This window comes from Halictus rubicundus, chromosome 4 (genome assembly GCF_050948215.1).
Source record: "Halictus rubicundus isolate RS-2024b chromosome 4, iyHalRubi1_principal, whole genome shotgun sequence".
NCBI classification, from domain to species: domain Eukaryota; kingdom Metazoa; phylum Arthropoda; class Insecta; order Hymenoptera; family Halictidae; genus Halictus; species Halictus rubicundus.
The window spans coordinates 5,700,995-5,725,419 of NC_135152.1; the positions used below are offsets into that span (position 1 = coordinate 5,700,995).

The 24,425-nt window shown below is 45.5% G+C and overlaps 1 protein-coding gene across 6 annotated transcripts in view; it reads left to right on the plus strand.

The window, feature by feature from the left end:
• Positions 1-24,425, plus strand: part of Antp (homeotic protein antennapedia) — a 210,054-nt gene that overhangs the window by 115,826 nt on the left and 69,803 nt on the right. Inside the window, exons 1-2 of one of the 6 annotated variants that reach the window (XM_076786432.1) lie at positions 11,914-11,975; positions 13,137-13,188. The exons of 3 other annotated variants lie outside the window; for them this stretch is intronic. The gene's annotated coding sequence lies outside the window, so the exon portion shown is untranslated. Of the gene's footprint in view, positions 1-11,913; positions 11,976-13,136; positions 13,189-17,078; positions 18,124-24,425 lie in introns of those variants that run through there. 2 more of the 6 variants (XM_076786431.1, XM_076786427.1) reach the window with 2 other exon arrangements.

A 24,425-nucleotide genomic window follows, 5' to 3' on the forward strand; every position in this document is an offset into this window, starting at 1 on the left:
GTCCACGTGCAATCAATTTTGAAAAATTCGTCTGACAGTAAACACAAATTTGTTTGTATAAAAGAGATAAATGAAGTTGTACTATAGCAGTTTCTAAAATACTTAATAGAGGAAAAACATTTAATAATCACTTGCAGTCAGGTCTATGCAAAAAATTCAGCAAGACAGTGGTACATTTTCTCCAATATAAAAGTTGTAACCAAGCAAAAAAATAATTTTAGCTACCAGATGCGAGAATGTTCTTGACTGCCATGTCACCCATATGTGGGTGACGGAATTATTTGTCCAAGGTTTGAAATGAATTTTTACGTTAATATATTAATTGCACCAAATTTGATTAGGATCTGTAAAATTCAAGAAAGTTGGAGGACTACTCAATATCACACATTTAATTTCTTTCAATTTTTATTTCATTAAAAAACTTTTATGGAATTTTTGAGGTTTCTAGTTTGGCGGTCAAAGTGTTAAGGAGTAATATTTGAGCAGATCGTCGTTGAAATAAACGAGGAGAAGAGATTTGAAACTCAGTTTTCACTTGCGGCGCGCCATGAAGCACCAAGGCAGCGTTCCAACGGTCCGTCGGGCAACGAAAGTAAAATTCTTCGCAGTTTCCACGAGGGACGCGGTAACGAGCCACGCCGGCGAGCAAACAAGGGGATTCGCATCGAAAGCGCGAAGTTCATTGTTGTAGGTATTCCAGAGCGGGTCCCGGGGTCCTCGGTACAGTTTCACGCAACCGGGTCTTTTATATTTTTATGGCGGTGAAAGTCGCCGGGGCCGATGGGGTCGCGACCGTGAAGGCATTCCACGTCCCTAAGTTTCGCCCGGTGCCCGGAAAAACGAGGACAATAGTACGGGAGAGGCGAGTTTCACTTTTGCCCCACCAAGATACTAGGACCCCTGGAAAAACCTTTAGACAGAACGATCTGAACGTTTCGAGAAAACTAAAGGATCTAAAGGCGCATCATCCCCTGGCGGAATCAGTTTCGCAGGATCAGCCGGCGAGATCTTGCGAGTGGAGGACTCAAGGGCGTCATGGTGGACGTAAAAATTGCGAGGGTGCGATACCATCGGCGGTTCAAAGTGTAACATTTCCTGTGGATCGAAGAGGACCGAGAGTTTTACCTCGAGCAATTTTATTATTAGAACTTGTTTGTCTCATCGCGGATATCGTGTTTCATTTTTTAAAATGGAGGGCTGGGAAAGGAGGTTAGGATGTCGAGGGGGAAAAGTTTAATCAAGATCGAGTGGTTTGATATTGATCAAGATTTACTGTTTCTGCGAAGAGAATTCAATTTTGTGCAGCGGATGGCAGGTTGCATTGTGATTTTAATTACTGAAAACGTAGATCGGAAAGAGATCAGAGAATGGAAAGTGTATCAAGAAATTGTTGAAGATAAAATGTCAAAGTTGCCAAGAAAATCGTGGTTGTCAAGATGTTGGACTCGGCAATGAATAAGGAAGTAACCGGCTACCTTTAGAATCAATAAAAAAGAAGTCCAATATATCAGAAAATTGTTATAAATGACGTTGAGTGACACGTAAATGAGGAAGTAATCAAAAAATGTAAAGTACCTGCACCGAGAAGTTGTTCAAGATGAAATGTCATTAAGAGATTGACAAAAAAAAAAACAAGATGAAGAAAATCTTGAACGTCAAGAACGGAATTAACAATCGATGAGGAATTATATGGAAGGTTAATGCAAATTTGATGTGCAGGATACGATAATGGGAATCGCTGTTTGGATACAAAGGAAAATGTTGATACGTTCCGATGGGAACTCGCGCGATCGATCGTGTACCGTTTCGCGGACCTGCTTTTCCCGTAGAATCGAAAGCGAGAAGGTGAAGAATTGCCGGGGATACTTTCGCCGACGTTGTTCATAAATTTCTGGCCACGCGTTGTAATCCCCGCTTCTCGAGTTAACCGTAAACAGATCATCTTGAATCTTCTGGTTGCCTCTAGACGTAGCTGCGTTCCGACGTTGTCGTTCTGATCTCGTTGCGCAATATTAACCACGATCTTGATAAACAACCACTTCTGCGATTTGGCTAAAAATGCAGCTAGTTAAAACATTGAAAGTATTATTCTGGGTCAAATAATCTGAATTAATTCGTACAGATTTTATTTCGTACTGAATAGTTTTCTGTTTTTACCAGGTCTGTTAAATCAATATTTCTGATGCATTGGCGAAGCAAAATTGAACATTCGAGTCATTAAGTTTAATTGGTCTCAATAATGAAGAGACCTCCATAAAGTCGAATACCAGTGACCATGCCGGAGGTTTTCACGAAATCCCAGTGAATTTCAAAGACACAGTTTCTGTTCTCCGTAACAGAAATTAAAGACCGACACTGGCGAACCGAACAAATTCCATGAAAAAACATCAATCTCACTCATCGAAGAGCGCAACATCCATCTTCTATCAATCGAAGACGTCCATCGGCCCCGGGACGACTCCATCGACGTCGAAAAAATGATCATTCGCAGAGGAAAAAGTGACAGTGGCGGGGTTTAAATTCGCAAAACACGGGGCCCGCGAGTTTCCACGTAACGCGCCGGCCATTCTACGAAATCGTGCACGTGTGCAACGCCGGATTCAGCTGCCTCGTTCGGTTCACGAATGAATTATCGCCCCGTTCGGGGTTGGGCTCTTTCATTTCCAGTCCACGCGGTAGCTCCGTCCTTTCCTCCCTTCTTTCGCTCTCTCTTTTTCTCCCCTCCTCTCTTTCTACCGTATCGGTCGAGCCTGCCGTCAGCAACGCTTTTTCCCATCCCCGCGCGATCCCGCTCTACACCGCCATTCTCCCCCTTTCTTTTTCCATTTCCAGCGGAAAGATACCGTGCAACCCTCCCCGCGGATTATTTTTATAGACTCACGTGTGCTCGCTAAACACCCTGCCCGCTTAGACCCACCGCGATTTTCCACCCCCGCGGTGTTTGTTCGCCGACTTAAACTTGTGTCTGCGATATTTTATTCGCCACCCGACGATCGAATAATAGAAAACGTGTCTGAGATGTTTTTACTCGTTTTAAGAAGAATACTCGAAAATTGTTTCACGTATTTTACTCATTGGATTACAGTTTTGCTATTTTGAGTAAATAAAAAGTACATAAAGCCATGTCTGGAACACACTATATGCTCCAAAAAGCACAGACTCTATACATTGTTCAGCGTCTAAGAACTCGACAACGACATTCTTAGTTTCACACCCCATATAATGTTGATTCCATACTTGTAGAAGCGAGTCGGACAAGGGTGAGGAAATTTGATTTTATTCATGGCTGTTACGTCGCAAGCTTCAGCCATTCAATTAGGAATCCCTTTGAAACCAGTTCAACAGTCAATTATTTAAAGAAAAGGTGGCGAGACGAGTCCGATATTATATGGATACTTCAATACGAGCGCGTGGAATCATCTGCCACATTGAGTTATGCGTTTCGGTATAACCAGGTGTGGTTGAGGGCTAGAATGAGACTCTGGGTTCTTAAGTAACTTGGTCCACGGGCAAACGTTGGGTTAAAATCCGGTCGGAGTCAGTTAAAGTCCAGTTAAAGTCAGCTGGACTCCCTGAAGTGTTCTTTCGTGACCCCGCGTAGCCATCTTGGAAGAAAGTGGAACCCAAAGAATGTTAGAATGTCTAGGCACTGTCTCCATTTTTATTTTATATTTTTCTGTTCTGGCAATTGAAACGTTCCATTCGATCAATACACTTGTTTCTAACAGGTTTTCTAGCATTCATCTTCATCTAGTCTCCGTTTTTACGTTCACGTAGTTTATCGCTTAAAACGCTCACCTCTGTACTACCCCTATTTTCTATTTTTTTGTGTTCCGTAAAACGTGCAATATAATTATTTTCAAAAGCTCAGAACATTCCGTACAAATTGGGAAAGTAGGTGGCCCACCGTCCCACAATTTCCGAGCGTTTCCGCGGTTTTGACGAATTTGTTTACGACATGATAATTTCCAAGTTTGAGAAGTGCTGTCTGAAAGTTTCGTACGGATGCTCGTTGCTCGTAGGAGGGGCAGCAGGGTCTTGGAACCTCTTTCGAGAGGGCAAGCACCCGTCACAACAGCTGCTATACTATCCAAGAGCTGCGCGTTTCCAAACTCTCTCTCTCTCTCCCTCCCTTTCTCTCTCTCTCTCTCTTTCTCTCTCCCCCTCTCTCTCTATCCTTGCCTTAATAAAATCGATATTAACTCCGGTTCGTTTTTATCGGGAACTTCAACGATAACCGAGCATTCTTGCTCACCTATTTTCTTCTGAATAACTTGCTTTGTATTTCGGTGCAGAGCCTCGAGTAAATTACTTTTTCATTACCGGGGCTTTTCTCGTTTTACTAGACGAAACAGAGTGCGCCGTTGCAAGAAGTTCTCTTGCTACGTTACTGGTTACTGGGCAGAAGCGGTTTCCCCATCTCGGAGGGTCAGAAATGCGTGGAAGGAATCAAAGGGAGAAACGCAATCAATCGAGTGTTTTCCTTCTGAACAATGGCTTGCAAAGGGGAAAGGGACCGCGAGGGTAAATTGAAATTCCGTGACACGGAAGGAACTCTGATTGGGAGAGGGACGGCAGGGAAAATGGCGGGTGATTGCTTTCTGCCTGTGGTCCGTCGTTTTCGTCCGTGGCGGCAAAATAAATATATTAAGAGAGTTTGAATGAATTGTTCGAGCATATTGCTTCGTTGCTCTGCCAGAAGTGCAAGAAAATAGTACAACAATGTACGTTATGTATTTCATTAAATTAGTTACACTCTAGATTGAAAATTTTAAACATTTCCCACGTGTTTGGGCTGGTAAGATTCTCTTCGAAGAAAGTACTATACAATTTTACATCCTTTTGACAATATACTGCGACCCCTAATAGGGTGAAGTAGTACGAGGCAGTAAAATGGTAACACGCATCACTATTTTACTGCAGATTTTATGCATTTTTAGTGTCTAAATTTTGGAAACTTTTCAAGGAGACACGACACAACGTTTTGGTCCTTTTTAGGATATAACACAACCGCTAGTGGGGTAAAGAAATTTTTTCAGACTTCTTCTTCCGTAAAAATATTTGATGAAATCATCGAGCCAACGTCTCGGTATATTCTTGAATGCCAAACGCACCTAGACCAATCGTTTTCCCAAAAAAAGGACGGCGCGGTTCGAAGCGAAGAGGAAGGTGCGAAACAAAACGCTGGAGAAGGAAAGAAAGAAACAAATTGTCGATCGAAGTAACGAGCGCGACAACCTGATTCGTTGGAGGGGTTGAAGTTTAATCGAGCTGGAGAGGAAGAATAATGGCGGGAAGGAGCCGAGGACGCCATCAATTGAATGTTTTCGTTTTGAAGCGTGCGCCGGGTCCGATCGGCGGCGTCCGTGAACGATCGAGGGGATGGAGGGGATCGGTGGTGGATCGGTAGGAGAAGAAGAGGGTGTAGATCCCTCGAAGAGGGTAAATTGGAATTCCGCGACGCGAAGAGTGCCTCGGTTAGTTGCACGGGGCCAAGCAGGGGGGTCGGAGGGGTGAAGGCGAGACCAGGAAACCGGGGAAAAGCGGCGTAGGAGGAGAGAGAAAGAGAGGAGAGAGAGAAGAGAGAGAGAGAGAGAGAGAGAGAGCGGAGAGAGCACCGACACCCAAGGAATATTTACTGCCATCTTCTCTACCACTTACCCACAGATTCCCTGCCCGAAGTTGTAAACACCTCTTAACTGTATAGAGATAGTATCTCGGTTTCCCTTCTCGTGTATCCTAAGCAGTTACGCGGCCGTTATAACTAAAGGATTATTAATTAGATCGCCCAGCGATTACAACGCGATATTTTCCATCCCCCATTTTTTTTCATCCGGAGTTTATCTCGTTTTTCTTCCCCACCCGTCTGCTCTTCCCTTTTTTTCCCAGCCATTACACACGAGCTTCCCTCTTTCTCTTTCGCTCTCCGGCTCTGTCTCTCTTTCTCTCGCGATCGCGAGTGCTGCAGCAGCGTTACCGTTCTCTGTCGCGTTCGTTCCGCTGCCGAGAGGTTTAATTGATTCGAACTGCCGCGACTATCGGATTATTAATTGCGCTGTTAATCGGGGACGACGGTAATTAAGCTGTCGACGATTCAGTTTTATGATGCCCCGCGCCCTGTCCGCTATACTTCTGTCCTTTGTGCACGGGACACCGGTGTTTAGCGGAACCAGCGCCGACGAACACCGTTGCAAGAATTCTCGCATCCGGCGAGCTCTGTTCCGGCGTGATGAAGCTTCTTTGCTGTTGTTTTTTTCTCTTTTTTCATCGAGAAGCTCGTCCGTTCGATTGGATCCGAAAAAGCGTTTGCCATTCATTCTTCTGACGCCAGCTTGTCACAGCGAATTTTTACATGTTCACGCTAAACTTACGGTCCAATCGCGGAATTTTTATTTTACTTGTATTGACTGTACAAGGACCTTTTTACGAGAAATTATCCAGTAAATTTCATGCTGAATAATTGAAAGAAATTTTAATCAATTGTCTACGTTTACTTCAGTGTTGAAATAGTGATCGCAGAGGAATGAACTTTTATTTCGACTTGAAAGAAATAAATAGTATTTAGTAGTAAAATTTATACGACGATTCTGTCGCAATATTGCATGGCCAACGCCAATTTGAGTGGTTCGTATTTTTGTTTGCGAGCGAACCGCGCGAATTGAAACTCCATTTTTAAAATCTCCGATCTTTCCTCATCGCCGATCACGCCAAACGCGCCGTAAATTAACGCCAGAAACATACAGGCGTCGTGTCAGTTGGCAGACGGACAGATGTCTCGAAAGCTCACAGTGCTCGCCGTTTACCAGCTCAGAAAACACGAGCGATAAGGCTCGCCGGAATTATCCGAATCGCTAGTTAACGAGCGTCGTGATCGGCGAAATAATCGTCCTAACCTAAGCGATGGCCGTCGCGAACGAACGAACGATCGAACGCTAGAACACGCGAAAGCTATCGTGGAATTTGTTGGAAATAACGGGAGAACACGTGACCGGCCCGATAATTGTTCGAATTCGACGGGGATCGGCATTCGAACGAAGTTGTCGTCGCCGTCGATTTGCATACCTCGCGTCGTTGTTGTCGTCGTTTTCTGCTGGCTCGCGAATCGCCTGTCGATCGACGACACTTTTTTCTCCCTCCCGACAGTTCACCTGAACAAACCTGGCGATTGTTTGATAATGACTGAAGCAATATTTGCGCCCTGCAAAGAAATTTCACGTGAGACGACCTTCGGCTCTGAAATGCTCGCTTTCGACAAACATCGATGTTTCAAATTATTATTAAACACTCGTTATCAATTTTGACGGTGTTTTTATCCGATGATTAATTGGTTTTTCACAAATATCATAGCGACAGAATTTTTATTTTTGGCATCGACCGATTTGAATATGCAGACGCCATTTTCTGTGGCGAATATGCAGACTTTAATGATAATAAGTGATTTTTGTAGATGTAGATGCAGTCAGTAAACTTGGAGGAATGTGATTAGGAGGAAAGTAAAATGAAATAAATATTATATTGAGTAATATTATAATGATATTATATTTTCTAAGTAAGTATTTACAAAATGCGCGTGAGATTACGTTGTTCGCGAGAAAAGGAAGTTGGAAAGAAATTGATTTCTTCCGTTAATACCTATTGGTGATTTGAATTCTCGTTTAAAAGCGCGGCGCAGGGTCTTTTCAGGCCTAAAGCTCTCCGGAAAGCGGACGTCAGCGTGTCTCGCGATCGGAGAACTAACTCGATCGTCATGGCGACGTCAACACGGAAATCCGCGGCTTCTATTTTATTCAAGGAGAGAGTCAAAGCGAAGAACGTTGTTCGGCTACGTGTGCTGAAAGCGGAAACGCCGAGGATTCGAGACGAAGATCCGCGGAGACGCTCGTGCAGATGCTCGACGCCTCGAGAGTATTTTATTGCTCGTTCGCCGACTCGTTCCTTCTCGCTCGCTCCTGAAAAATGTCCTCGAACGGATTACTCGCGATTAACACTCTTTGAAAACTGCCCCTTCGTGCCACCCACGAACAATAAACATTCTAACGCTTTACCAAAAAAAAAAAACCAAAAAACTGTCTAGCCGAATTCCAATCATCTCCATACCATCTCCAAAAATTGAGTTCGTTCAATGTAGAGGGAATGAACAATTGTGAACTTTAATGTACTCCGGTACTAGACGGATTTTATGCATTTGTAATAGAAATAAATAGATGAATAATTAATAACGATATAACGAGAACATCAAAAGACAAAAAGACCTTTAAGAGCATTGTTACTTTAAAGTCATTCTCCTACAATTTTTAGGAGAATGAATTTTCCTCCTGTCTCTTACAATCGATACAGTCTAGTAACAATTAAATGGTTTACAAAGAAACTAGAATTTTATGCTGCTTAATAAAATTTGTGGGTCGATAAAACTCCTTAAAATCTAAAGACAACAATTCTCTGGAGTACAATTGTACCTATTTTCTTTCATATATTTTTGAAACTTGCATGAATCTGCTTTCGTGATTCGACGATCGACGAACAAAATTCGCCAAAAGGCTTCGAGGAATATTCTGCCTGCGTCGCCCACCAAAAAACAACAGTAGGATCTCTGTATGCATGGTGTCCTGTTTAGTCAGTCTAGGGAACGTTGTTCCACGACGAAAAAAGAAGGGACTCGTCGCGAGAGAGTTGGAGCGGCGTGGCACCGGAAAAGCCAAGAAATCGAAGCCCTGAAACAACGAGCGGACGAGCCGATGCGCCCTCGCAGCCGGAGACGCGGCGGAGATGTAGAACGAGAGAGACAAATAGAAGGAGACGGTGAAACCCACTAAATCAATACTCTGCCATCGCTCCAACTCCGGCTGATCCCCTCGCGCACCCCCTTAGCCGCCGTTTTCCTCGCGCTCTCCGCTTCCCGGCTCGGCACCGCTCCGTTCTGCTCCGCTCTGCCTCTGCTCGGCGTCCTCCTTCAGCGTCCTCCTCGGCTCGTGGCCTGCCACCCTTCGTTCCACCCCCGTCACGCTCTCCGGGGCGAAACTTCTCTCTTCTCTACTCCCGCAGAGAGTTCGCCTCTGTCGGGGTTGGATATTCCCCTTTCGCGTCCGAGGCCGGCTCGCGAGACGTCGACGATCACGATGGAACCGCCGCCGCTACGCGCGGGATCCTAAACGCTTAGGCTATTGCGATCCCTCGTCCCTTCTTCAGGCTTCGAGGGAGCCGACGGACCGTGTCCGACCTGGTTCTTCGCGGTAGGTTCCCTTCCGATGTCTTGGACCTGGAACATGCACGGATTCCGACTTTGATGTCTGCTTGGTTCGTGTATGCCGCTGCTTGGAAGCTGGTGGACTACTTCAGGGATGTCCCTGCGAGATCAGAAGGGCTTGTTCATTTTTAGGACTGTCGCAGTGGAGATTTAAAATTAATGAATTATCGCCTTGGCAATTCGATTTAATGAAATTGCGGGGTTGGAATTCTGTTTGGTCTATCTTCAATTTGATTTCTGCTTGGAAAGCGTTGGGATGACGTCTTAGGGATGTTTGTGTTGAATGAAGAGGGCTTGAAGGGTTTAGGGGACTGTTCTAAGTAGACTACGGATCATTATGCGAAATAAAATATGTTAACATTGATTGCAAGGCCCAGGAGCCAAATATAAATTTGTCTTCTTTCAATTATCTTATTAAGCTCAAACTAATATACTAATGTCCATGTTTAAATTGTGCGTACCTATTTTTGTCACAAACGCATAAAGTTCGCAGTCATAATAGAGATTCAGAGGAAGAAAAATATTGTCTTGCAAAAATTTGATTCAATGAGATTTCTTTGGAAATATTCCTGAAAGAAGAAGACTTGACAATTACGATTCAAAAATATATGAAAAAGAGTCGATGCCTGAAAATTTAATCTATCCATCCTTGCCGTAGAATTGTTAGAAGGATTTTGCCTTGGTAGGGTTTAACTGTCATAAGTCTCGAAAGTGTTCTCTTTATCACGGAGAAGAACACTGAAAAGTCTACACTGAAGAATTGAAAATCGAAAAGATGAGCAGATACAAAGTCCAGCAATTATATGATGATAACGCTTGACGATTCCTTCGTGGTCGAAGAGTAGAGGATCGAGGAGATCCGAAGGGGCCACGCGGATATCACGCGGCTGATCAACGAACTGGGTCACGTAGCCTGTGCGGCACACGCTTACGCAGCCGACGACCATCTGCGGACCACTACCGAACGTACATAATATATCTACGATCGTGAGATTCGAACGGCCTCCGAAGAAGTAGGAGGAAGAGGTCACTGATTGCCAGAGGGGCCCTGCTCCCTCTCTGCGAACTCGGCTAACCACTAACCCGACGAATAAACGGTCAGCTGCCGTTTTGACGGTCACCTACCGACGCCATTTGCCTTCGCCTTGCTATAATCGCATTTTCTGTACGACGCCGGCATCCTGTGGTATTCTACACCACGGCAAATTGATTCGTCGCCACTTTGTACCCCCTCTTGATCCCCCAAAAAACAATACAAACATTCTCAATGAAACAATCGTGTGAACAAGTACCTTCGACCCTTTCGTGGAGTTGGTGGATAAATGATTTTCCGTGGAGAATTGGAATTGGAATCATTATATTTTTTAATGACGCATTTGTTTAATGTCAACATTTTTGTGACACTTTTCTGATTAAAATGAGTCCAAACACGATACTATTTGGACCATATTTAATTCAATGTAGTAGAACCTGGATTATCCGAACCGAAGATACCTGAATTCTCAAGTATAAACGAATACTTATTTGACAAGTAAGCAGTTGAATTTAAAGCGACACAAATGCAATTATCAGAGCACACATACTTTCTCCTTAGTTGGGACAACAGAGGTTCTACTATATCATGGATTAAACATGTAAATACGATCCAAATTGCGTCGTGTTCGGTATCGTTTCGTTCAGAAAAGTGTCCCGAATACGTCGGCAATAATTTCATAAAGAAATCATATTAGAAACAAAAGTGTTTTGTCATTGTTTTACGACTGTCTTACAGCCACACTGGCAACAGTCGTTTGTCTAGCGGCAAGAGATTAACGAACCATGTCTGTGCAAGCAACACTGAGGGCTTTGAAGTTTCCTCGTCTAACAAGACATAACAGTACCTAAAAATCGTGTATCCTCGTCGTAAAGGCTGGTCTTCAGAAGAATGCGAGGCATTCGGTAACGCGACGGGTCACGGAGCAGCGGTGTCCGCAGGCGAGACCGATTAAAAGTCAGGATTAGCAAGTAAAAAGGAATGGATCCTGGTCCGGCGGGTTCTTGAAGGGAGCATCGAGAGTCCCGGCGAGTCCAATTACACGGGCACCGGGTTCTGCTTTGTTTCACGGCCGCTGCCCGTAGTCTGACGCCTCTTCCAGCAGCTCTCTCTCTCTCTGTCTCTCTTTCTCTCTCTCTCTCTCTTCGTCTCTCCGCTTTTGCCGTGCGTACTCGCGAGCAACTTCCGGCGATGGAAACGCTACGATTCCGCTCGGGCCGAACGAACCAGCGAGCGAGCAACTCGCGTTCTCCGGCTCCGGCCACGCTCCCGTAGCCTCGGCGTACCGTTAATTTCTCGCGATCCGCGCCGCGATTACGCGCCGCACCCGCCCGAAAATTTAGCGCTTTTCGGCCACCCTTTAAATCTCCGCCGGCCCCGCCGCCGGAAATAGCGTGGCCGACGCCGCCGCCACCTAATACGCCGCACAGCGGCCCTTTATTTATTAGGCGTATCAACCGCCGTCCCGTTGAAACGCAACAGTTAATTAAATGCGGACCGCGCTGCTACAATGTGCCATCGCGCACGCTCAGAATACAGTCTCGGAATTGAGCTTCCTCCGCGGGCCATCCTCCGTGTGTTCTTGGATGACGGGCTCTTGGAACATGGCGGCTGTGTAACCTGCGTCGTCGAGATGCTGATCCATATTTATACTACAGTCGGAGTTTTTAATGGGGGCTTCACAATTCCAAGTGCTTCGTAGAGCAGATTGTAGACGTTTCTACACTGATTTATACTAATTAACACTAGGTTTACGGAGCACTAAAAGTGATTGTTTTACGTTAGTGTATAAAAATAAGAAAAATTTCGCTATTGAAGTTTTTAGCCATTTTTTAAATATTACAGTGAATTCTCGATATACGTCAACAACACGGGTTTTGCCAATGTCGTGTATCGTCCAGGAGTCCATGTTATATTTATAGTCCTCGGCGTTCCGCGACGTTTATCATCCAGGCCTTGGCGAAATATATAGGGAAATCACTGTATGCACCTAAAGAAATAAATTTGTTGAGTAATACCACGTAGATGGATCTTCACAAACTCAATAATCGGAAATTAAAAATGTTAGGTCAATTAGTAATCAAAATGACAGGTCGCGTAAAACTAGTGTTAAAGTGGACGAAAAAATGGTGCACCCTGAACTAAATTGAACAAAACGTTCGCCATGTATGATCCGCGAAAATCTTCCTACACGATAATCTTATTGAATGATTCATTCAATCTAATTTTACTGATTCTCCAACGAACTCCGCGCAATTCACCAGCTCACAATTAAAACATCAAAGGATAAATAATCTTACGTCGAATCGCAAGAGTAAATCATCTTGTATTAAATCGTTAAAATAAATCATCCCATATTAAAACGTTAGAGTACATCATCTCGCCTGGAAACGTTCTCAAAGTACCAATCAAATGAAATCAGATAAACCCGGCGCTGGTACACGAACACTTTCACGATCCGCCGTGCATACAGTCGGGTATCACGATCACGAAATAAAATCGACCTACCCCGAATCGTTGTTTATAATAGTATCGCCGACCGAGGAAACACAGGAGACCTACCTACCGTTCTACGGAACGCCACGAGCAGATAAGGATTTACTTTTCCAAACAAGCAATTAGAGCCGCGATAACGCGACGCAACACTCGCGTACGCTAATAAGCGGACGCTGGATCTCGCCGAAGCGGAATCTTCGCCGCGGAATTAATATTTATAACGTAACGCACTCTTTAGTGGGCTCGCCGCGTTCCTCGGCGCTTATCTGCGATATCTCGCAATTAATTTCCTCGGTGCGCGCCTCGCCGCTGGACGCATTCCCCGTTTCGCGTTAATTAATCAAATTCTTCTAATTGTTGCAGGTAAGAGCGCTTTGATGTTTCTGGTACGCCTACGCCGTTGATAGCCATGCCGGTAAGTGTTAAACTCTGGCTGCCCCGCGACAAGCTTACATCTTGTAAATCGTAATTGGGAGACGCTTCGGACTGCGGCGGACTTTATGAGCCAATTCGATGGGGGCAATTTGTCGCTGAGAGCTGCTCCGCGCTGAGAAAAACGGCCGTTGCTTCTACCAATTTATTACTACCTACCCGGCGCAACCGTTCGGACGCTCTTTGTAGCTTTGGTGTTGCCTAAATTTGTTGCGCGCCGAGAATTAACCCTTAGCACTCGAATGGCGACTGTCAGGCGTCACTAAAAATTGCTGCATCATTATCAAAAATATTTCTTACATTATTAAATTTGTTCGTATTTAATAAATTACTAATCATTTCGGTACGAGTCAATTGCACCGTTTTCGTATGTATAACATGAAAAAAAAGTATGCAGAAGGGAAACATTCTAGGTCGGAAGAAATGTTTCGTTTTGGAGTTAAAATAGCTTCGAGTGCAAAGGGTTAAATGTAAATTAGGGAGGGCAAGATAAAGATGATGTTGCCATCGCGTGGGTGACTATCGTCAATTATTATAATTTTTCCAATTTCGTTTCAGCAATTATTAATACGCTGTTTCTGGAGATCTTCAATTTTCGTGATGAAAGGTTTAATAGAAAGTCAGTGATGATTCATGCCCTTTGCCTTCGAATATATGATGATTGTTAGCTATGTGACTACTCCAGAGCTAAGTTAAATATTTTAGTACAGTTGATGGAAAAGGTTGTTCTAAAATATAACTTTACATCTGTGTTGTTAACTTGATTCTTTGTACATTTTCTTTGTATAATATCTTCCATCGATTTAGCCTGGAAGTTTCTTTTTAAACCTGACTTGGATTGGGTACGTGTTCTGATGCTTATGAGCGACCGTGTGTTTTCTGGAGATTCTGGTTAGTGTCTTTCAAAGATAGGGCCCATGTACGCCCATGGGAGTGTCGAGGCTTCTGTCTATGTATTCCTCCAGATGTTGGGCTCTTTTTTTCCGGACACAGATTACACCATGGAAAGTGGTGCTCTCAGCCATCGCTTCTGGAAAATTGAGGGGTAGAACATTCAGGGACAGGAGACTCTTCTGAAGAATTTTTTCCAGGACACTTTTGTGATAAATAAATGAATCAAACTGTAGGACCTGTCGAAGCTAGAAGAATCTCGTAGAAATGTAATTACCTAAAATCTTTATATCAATTGCAAATATTGAACGAAGTAAATTGGAGTAGAAATTTTTAATTCTGGTAGAACAGAATGATTAGAAAAATGTAATGAACCCTCCTGAGTATATTCTATCGAAAATACTTCCTTCCCATCCCACAAAATATTCGAAGAAAAATATTTGGAGTAGAAATTTTTATTTCTAGAAGAACAAGGACAGATGCATGATTAGAGAAATGTCAAGAACCATAAAACATTCTGAAACAATTTATTTACAATGTCTCTGAGCCAACAAGGAAAAACTAAATACCGAAGACAACGGCGCAACAAGACGTGGGAATTAATTGGTCACCCAGTCACACCGTTCTGCTTGATATATTCGGGACAAAGGACCAAAGATTCACAGGTGAATTACACTGGTTTCTGGATCGACACGCCGCTCGTCCGCGGCGTGTTCGCCTATTTAAAGCACTTCCTGCCTAGCCTCGCGTTAGAGATAGATATATCAGGCTCTATTCGCGGCGAGGGCGCACGAAAGTATCTGTCCGCCTCTATCCCGGGTTTGCAAAGCTGATGTAGCCGGTCGTTCTCGCAGCTTGTTGAAAGATTGACGGCCGAATCCGTCGGCGAGCGGCGCGCGCCGGATTTTCTGCAATTTTCCGCGCGGTCCGCAAGCTCGTAGGCCGTGCACGTCTCGCCGAGGTTCGAGAGCTTCGCATTCAATTCGATTCGCGTACGCGTACGTTTCGTTCGTGGCTCGAACTGCAGGCACGTGGTCTCCGATGATCGTCGCGAGGACTCGCCTTTTCGCACCGATTTTATTCTCTAGATCCATGATCGATTCCTTCATCCATTGCGAAAACGATAGCTTCGTTATTCGATGTCTTTAGACTTTTTCTTGTATACATGGAGTTTTCAGCAACGGAACGTTACATAATACAGTCATTTCTCTATATACGTCGCCAAGACCTGGAAGATAAACGTCGCGGAATTATCCCCACTACCGCGGGGTACATATATCTTGTGAAAGGCCTCGGTTGACGAAGAGTGTAAACATAACATGGCTCGGGCATGTCTCCTGGACAATACGTAGTTCATGCGTAGTATAATTTATGAATAAGTTCCTTAATTAAATTGTGTATAGAACACATACAGTGTCCGTAATGTGAATTGGCAATTGTTGAAACATTTTTCGATACAAAAGACAAGTCTACTGCTGATTAACCTTCATGACAATAACTAAAATTTTCTACGATATTCATGATATGATGTACGTTATAGTTTCAATGCATATTCTTATGGCACTTTATTGGCATCGGAGCGAACATTTTTACGGCGTCTTAATCCTGCTCTCTAGAGAAACAAGATGCCGGAGGTTTTTTTTTCTCGCCAACATAGTTCCTATGCTGGGTATCCCGACTTGTGTAATGTCGTTTAATATACTTTAATGATTGCGGCTAAAATTAGTGAAGGCTAGGGCGAGGTATTGGCGACGAATTGAAATAAATCGATCCATTAACCCACGTTCGTACCGAGACCCGAGTTCATTTGAACGTTCTGCCTGAACAGTCAGCTAAAATTTCGATCTCGATTTTATTCGCAGACTTCTCTTCAAGGAAAAATTAATTCGGATCTCTTTGAACCTGAAAATAAATCCAGATGTCCGTCGAGCACTCTTCAATTTCATTAATCTGAAACGTTAGATTCCAAATCGTTTGCGATTTGATCGCCCAAATGAGTTTCGACGCGAAGCGTCGGAAATGAAATTCCAGAGTTTCCAAAATTTCTTAAAATGAATATCAGCTAATTTACGATTCGTACCAAGTTACCCTGCCTACTCAAGCAAGCAATAAACAGTTCCGCGAGGACTTTATAACGTCATAATGATATCAACGCTCGACTTTGTACCCCGGAACTCCCCAAAGCAACCAAACATCCTCGCGCGTTTCGCTTTCGAAAACTTCAGCACCCCCATGCTCGTTCAATAAATCGGTACCCTGGTAAAATTCAGCACCCCCATAAACAGTCCGTCGCCGTGCGTTTCTAAGCGGGTCGGCGCGCGTAGATCCGTCGTCCGAGGACGATTTATTTTCCGCTTCTAACGGAGCAGCAGCGTCCAATACGGGCGCAACGAGAGAGATCCAATACGGGCAATCAAACGCTGTCGAGCGTACGCCTCCCTTTGTTGACGCAGAAAGAAGCAGCGTGACAGTCTCCTCGGCCGACCCCCGGTCCAAGGGGTAGCAAAACCTGCGGGAGAAAGACGGAGACAGAGATAGAGAGAGAGAGAGAGAGAGAGAGAGATGGGGAAAGGGGGCAGAAAGGAAGAACGGGACAGAGGAAAAAGGAGAGAACGTGGGGAGCGAGGAGCATCCAGGCGACGAGAGAAAGCGGCTAGATAAAGCCGTGGAAAAAGACGGGAAGATCGCGCGCGAAGTAGAAGCATGAGACGCGTTGGAGGAAAGAGTAGGCGCGGCGCGCGCGGGGGAATACGCAACCACCATCGTGCTGGATCACGGGGGCGTAAAGAGAGAATAGAGACGGGAGGAGGGAAGGAGAGAGAGAGAGAGAGAGAGAGAGTGATTGAAGATGGCGAGGGGCAGCGGGGGTGCAAGAGGGTGTCGGGGGAAGGGGCGCAGTTTAACGCATGTGCACAGGGCGCCTCGCGTCGCGGCGCTCTGGTCCCGCCGGCTCTCGGAGGCTGCGAAACCGAGCGGCCGGAATTCGCGGATCAGAGTGGTCGCATCTCCCGCTTCAGATCTACGCTCGGCGCGAGAACAGAGGTGCGAGGAAGCCCGCGGTTTTCCATGAGAATCGAGCGACTCGGTGCCGTCCGTTCGACGCTGGCCCCCGGTACGGTGCAAGACGGTTGTCTCGATCAGGTGGACCAGGGACGACAGGATGAGGGTGCCGTGGCGGTCGTTGGCTGGCCATCGGTGACGACAAGCACCGGTCCGCAGAGTAACCGATCCTGTCACGAGCGCGGAGTGCACGTGCGACGCAGACATGACCGCCTCGAGAGGCAGCCGATCACCTTCAACCGAAAGCTTCTTCGTCTAGCTCCTTGGAGACCCGGGACTGATAGTTAACAGAGACGGGGGGACGATCGGAGCCAGTGGCCTTGAGGAAGAGAGGATCGAACAGAGGCCTAGACAATCGCAAGACCCGCGCGACGGGTGCATGACTCGCTAAGGCAATCGCTCGCTTATTTTTTATTGTTCTTCATCCGCAGACGACATAGCCTGGATATAGAGTGCTCGCCGAACGTGAAATCGAGTTCCGATAGCTTGGTGGATCGCGGTTCAGTGACACACGGTTGGTTCGAAGGATAGTTCTTTCTCTCTGGTTCTCGCGGAACGTTGCGCAAGGTGATGGTGATTGGACTCGAACGCCCTTGTGGTTCACTGCTGAGCAAGCTACCGCGAAGGACACATGTTCCGCGAAGGGTGTCGTCGGTTTGCTGCTGTTGGTCCCGCTCCACAAGGTGTCTGGCTGGCCCGGTGACTCGACGCGATCTACAGAGAACCCAGAACAGCAACGAGGAGAAGCTGCTGGCGCCTGGTGGGAAGAACCAGCCACGACGGGGCCCAGCGCCGGGGCACGAACAAGGCCCCCGGTGCAGGGAAGAAGCCAGGCGGAGGGGGAACCCGGGCCCGGCGTAGCAGCAACGGCCCTGAAACTACAGGGGAACCTAGCTACCCCCTTGCACAGGGGGGAGACCAGGAGGAGACCGCGCCGACGACGGCGACGGAAAAAGAAGCGACGGAGGTGAGCCTGTGACCGTTGCATTTTTCAGCCCCGTAGGATTACCGATTTATACCCCGAGCTCTCGACTGCCTCTTCCGCCCTGAACGAACGAATCGATGATCAGGATCGTCGACGATCCAGACCCTCTATTTTGGTTAGGCTCCCGCTATGTGTACGCGAGGCACCATTGCTGATGCATGTTTGAGGGAAGTGATGCTCCCGATGCGATGGTGAGGATAGTGCTTGGGGGATACAGTGATGACGGTACAGTGTTCTGGGAAAGGATGCTACCGATCTCGTTTCTGTCAATGGCCTAGCTTATTTTGGTAGTGCAAGTGTACCGCTTGCGTTAAAGATTCAACGCGCCTTTATTTCCGGTTCAGTGCGAATCTTTTATGGAGATCGGTGGGATTGTTGGTCGAGGATCTGGATCCTTTGCTGTGCATAGTGTTTTTATATTTTTATTTGCACATTTGTCTCCATTAAGTTATTTCATTGTATTTTCATGAGAAAAATCCGAGGGATTGCCGAGTCCGTTTCAATGCAGTATATGGTACACAGTGCATGGTCATTCGTGTTGACAAGATTAACAATCGCGTGTGAAGCCCGGCAGCTTGCTACCATTATTATTTTAATGGGAAGTGACACCGAATCAGTTCACTCATAATTCTAGAATGCTACTCACCTGACATTTTGAACACACTGTTTCTCTACCCTCAAAATGACATTTTATCTACCGGAAGCCTATTAATTGGATTCTCAATAATTCTACCAACTAGGAAGCTTAGAAGTCTTCTTTAAATGATTACGTTACTGGTTTACGATTGAAGTTGCTATTGCCGTTGAAGGTTCTACCAAAAAATCCGTAGTCGCGGATCAGAGACTATACAAAATTATGAAATCTTTTCTCCGTCTAGAACTTAACTGCTTCACGCATTTATTTTTGACAACTCCGTATGAATTTCTTGGAACTTCTCTCCACTCGAGGGTTATTACAAAAGCTTTCTCTCGAGAAATGTAGCGATCGGCTCGTGTTCTCGTTTGACTCAAAGAAGAGTATACGGGGGTTCGTGGGTTCGGGTCGACGGAAAATGAAGTCCAGTCACGTGTACGCGAAAAATTCGGTACGCGGTGTGTTTCGCCGACCAGTTCTTGCGCGCAGAAGGAACGCCGAGCGCGAGACGAGTATTACGACGATGAATAACGACGAGCGGAATTGCCGCAATAACACGATCGGCCAATAAGAACGTAAGATCCGATCGCGAGAAACGGTCCTGTTCAATATTCGAGGAACGTGGTTGGTGCACGGCTCGCTGCGGCAAAAACGCGAAAAAAATCCTCGCTGCTGGCCGTCGGACGAATTTCAACAATGACGGATTCGTTTTCGGCTGCGAAACCAGATCTTCGAAATCTGCTTTATCTCATCTTGAAACCGTGGAGAATCATTGGAAGGGAATTCGGTGCTCGTGACAGGGCTGTGACGAATGTACTGATTGCGCGCTATTAATTAGGTTCGGATGTTGCGCGGTGTTCGTGTTAATCTGAATCTTGATTTTAGGTTAAGGTTAGATTAGCTTCATGCTCAGCTCTTCATTGATATAGCGATTTTGCCGTGGGAAAGGAAAATTTGTCTTGTTGTTCTATTCGCGATGTAAAGTATGGTGTGAATGTGCTAGAGATGTTTTAGAGTGTTTCGTATGGATCACATAACCTGCTGAGAATGATTTACGGCGAGCGAGTTGGGAGTTCTGAATTTTCCAATCTAGAATGATCGCGTTGATTAAAAAATTGGTAATGTTTGCATCTTCAATGGGAACCAGTGTACCAGTGCTTCCGGTGTTTTCTACCGATTAAATAATCAGTTCGAAATGATTTAGATAAGATTGAAAATCGGGACCGTGTAAAATTTTCTAGATTTACAAAGTTAACAATCTTTGAAAGAGAAACATATCTACATATTATTTCTATCGATTGACCGACCGTTTGTGAACAATTTCCAGCAATAAAAATGTAGACTAGAATGTTTAAGGGGCGAGCAAAATTTTCCAGACATCGATAAATTTTTATTCCTGAAAATGATTTTCAAGTAATTTTCGTATCGATAGAAAATATGAGTGTGTATGTCCCCAGTTTAAACATCGTGAATTAATTCTCACTAATAATTCTGAAGACCAGAATTTGACCATTTTGATTCGGCACGCGATATTTGCGTGTATTAAAAAATGGCGGAGGTTTAGAGTGGAAATCTGATTCACGGGAGAGAGTGCTCGTTAATCCGAGCATAGTTAATCAGCGTAGGAGGTGTGTGACTCGAGAAAGGGAGGCGCATCGAGGTCGCGGAGGCGAGTGGCGCGCGTGCAACATAAATCGAAGGGAAACCGAAAGCAGACAGCCGCGTCGTCTACGTACAACAGGTCACTCGTTGAATAATTTACCATCGGGAAATGTCTGAATAGAAACTGGGGCCTCTGCGAGCGTCGCCAAGGACCGACACGAATTTCGCGTGAAACCGTGGCCCCGAATCGCGACGCTTCGCGGTCGCAGCTTTGCATCCATTTCTCACGAGACGCTCGGCGTCTGGTGTCTCGTTCTTGAAACGGCAAATTTCCCCGCCACCTTTACGAGACAGAAATTTCATAATTGTTCCCCGTTTCAATCGGAACGTACCAAAAACCGTCACAATTTCATGATATATACATTTTTAATATTATTTTATGGTTCACTTCCTGATTCCTTGGTTTTTGATACAAAACGCAAATTTTCACATGGACGACCGAGTGTCTGTGACGAAATATTGCAATTGGACTCTGTCAGTGAGTCGCTGACTGACTTACGAGCAGGAAGCGTCTAAATCGCCTGTTACAAGTTGCATGACAACTCAATTTCTGTTAAGTATCAAGTTGAGAAGTTTGTTCGACTTTGTTTGTGTAAGAGGCCTCAGAAAAGTCGAACGAATTTTTGCCCAATCTAATGCTTTTTGAGAAAAACCTACAATTATTCAATGAAATAGCAAGCTCCTCATTGGTCTGGGTTAGGTCTGATGATTTTTAACTAAATCAAATTTGATGCATCTCGTTCTTGTCCCCCATTGACAATAAAATTTTTTTCCTAACAAATACTACTAATTTCTTACTCTTTACGAATTCTAAAACCTTCCATGATAATTCAAATCTACTTTATCACCTCCATTTTAGCATTTGACGGTCACAACACGAGACTACCACGATCATCTCCAATCCTCTATTCTTCCAGCTCTGAAAAATTATTTGTTATTGTTAGAACGATTCCCGAATTATTTCTGCGGACTTTTTGCATCATCCCCCACCTAATGGCAGATTTCCGCCGCGAGTTAATGAACAATTCGCGAAAAACGCGCGAACGCTGGTCGGAACACGGTCGCGCGACACCGAACGGCTCTCGTGAAAGGGCTCTTATGATAAAACGCGGGACGTGCGGGAGATAACGTGACGTTTAAATTAACGCCGGGCCCGCAACACACGACACGCTTCGAATGTCACATTACGATACCCCCGTAACGGTTGATCAACGCTCCCGCCAAAATTCGTTACCGGGTTCCCGCTTATTCATCAAAACTCCCGCGCCGGTGTATCGACGAAACGCGTTCGACCGCCGACGAAGTTATCTGATTCTCCAATTTTTTCCCAGTTTTTTTTTTTTTTGTTTTGTTCCCCTCCTGTTCGTTCATTCGTTCAATTCCCTCTCTCCCTTTTATTCCCACTCTTGTCTCGCTTTTCCCCCGTTCCGTTCTCCCGGAGGCTTCTTCCGCCGTTGCTCACCCCCCCCCCCTCCCCCACCCGATGAAATCGAAAGCTGCGCCCGCAAAAATAAATGATCTAGATCCCGTCGAGAGAGAGAGTCGCGCCACTGAAAAATTGCCAGTTGAAAAGTTAACCGCCGATGTATCTTGCCGGTCCCGAACTGTTGAAAACCGGTGTTTTGCGGTATTCCATCGTTTGCCGAGACTGACGGCTGATGTAGGCTTTCTTTTCGGCTTTCTACCGTACTTTTGATCGTTTTTGAAACGTGGATCTCTGTACTAAATACAAATTTTCTGTATTAATACCTACTAGGTCTACGGACCACTGGAAGGGCCATTTTAGATTACTTCATGAAACTATTAAGTCTTTACAATCTCAATAATCGTGAATTAAAAAATTTAAAAGTTGCCATAATAAGGGGGCCCGTAAGTCCAGTTTAATTGCGAGGGATATTCCATTTTTACTGCAATAATTTTAAGAAGCTAAAAATTTTATATTAGTAATCCTGAATTATTTCAATTTTCCTACTGTTTTGACACTAGAACTACCGCAACCGAAACGTGACTTACACTTATTCTTTTATAAGAACAACATTGAATTTGTTCAGGTTCCTTCTCCAAAGAAGAGATATATTAAAAAATTTCTCGTGGAAACGTTTTCAGAGTTTCAGAAATCCTGCACCAGTCATTTTGACTGGTTCGGTAGGTCTAGCGTTGAATTACTGCAAACTTCTTTTGTCATAAATACATAATATCCACAGTGTAGTAATAAATTCCGAAAAATTCATCACACTTTGACATCGATGCACGGACGTGGTCCCCGAGGGATTAATAAGTCTCCACTAAATCAAGTTCCAGTGTTAAACTTCGCCTTGGCAACCCAGAAATGTTTAACTGTTTTTAATACAATTCTGTAGATCTGTACGAGAAAGTGCCAAAAATCGAAGTTTTAATGCGAGGAATTCACGGATTCAAAAGTTGTGCGTAAATTCTACTTTACGGTAACAATAAAGCAACGATTTAATTGATTGACTGCGTGCTACATTCGCTCGCAACAGTATAGACTTTCCAACTTCGCCAAAAAGCAAGCTCCAAACCAATCGACTGATCAATCTCGCAAGCATCTCTCGCAGATTCAAACACAGCGCGCAAAAATCGGGCACCGGCACGAACCCGTAGAAAAAGACCACCGTGCAGTCATCCGTCTCCACTTACTCTCCGACTCGGTCAATTTGTAAGGACGCTTTCCCAGGTTCGCGAACCGCGCGGAATTGCGGGTTCGAAGAAAATGGCGGTCTCCCGATACGCGCGTGCCTGGGCCATTCGGTAATTCGCTAACCGCTCTTAATTGTAATTGTTCGGCGCGGCGGATTCCAGGCCGTGCGTCCAGGGGGACCCCCCGCAAAAACACGGATTCCAGTGTTAACCAGCATGCAGCTCGGACCCCTTCTTCTTCTCCGTGGTACCCGGTCGGCGTTACAATCCCGTTTTTCTTCGGGCGCGTCAACAAATTTCATCGACGTGCCGATCAGATGCCGGCCCTAAAACCCGACCACCGCGAGCCGGACTCGAGCGGAGCGCGAGAGGAGCCGAGCGGAGAGCCAGCCGGTTACAGGCGCGCGGCGAGGAACGCTTCCCGGGAAGCATTCCTACGGCTCGTTTGTCCGGCCCGCCTAGATCGCTTACCTAGATACTTTAATGGCCGGTCGTTTTGATTAAATGCCGATAATTGCCCGGCCTCGGGAAGAAATTCGCCTCGGCGGAGGGGGACGCGTGCGGCTTCGCGCCGAGAGCCGTAATCGGCCCTGTCCGAGAGATCGAATCGATGGCGTGCTAAACCGTGAACGATCTTGCGGTGAAACCGCCGCCGTTGCACACCGGAATACTGCACCTTTTACGGCCGCATTTTTTCGCGGGGCCGGAAAACGGAGAACGATTACGTTGAAACGGCCAACACGGGGTTTGCTGCGAGCCTCTGCGAGCTCGACGAGGCCTGAGTCCGGCTGGACGACTTAGAATCTAGCGGATGACTTCGAGCCAAAATGTTATGGCGCGTTTAGACCGTATGCTCGTTCGGCCCCCGCAAACGTCACAAAATTGATGCCACTGAACAAGATTCTGCACATGAAACTTAAAAAGAAATGCAACAAATGTTCAATTTATTGCTACTGAAAATTCACTCGATTGTAATGTTCATTCGTTTCTATGAACGAGCCAGGTGAAACGCACAAAATTGCTGAACGTGTTAATGCACGCAATTGAAATTTAGTTTCTGGATATGGCTTGCACATACCTTGGATTCCGGATGTGTTCTGCTGGCGCGGCTTGCAGGCGGCCATCTGCGCCGGCAGGGAGCTTTTTCGAAAAACGCCATGCTGGAGTATTTTTTTTTTTACCCCGGTGAAAAGCGAGACGGGCCCTGGGCGCGGTTCGTGCAGAATTCTTAGGCTGAAAGGCCTAAGCGATGCTGGTTGGCTGAGGTTCCCCTCGTTCGCATTACGTCCCTTCCGTTCGTGACAGACTGGGCACGGGGGGAGTGGGGGAC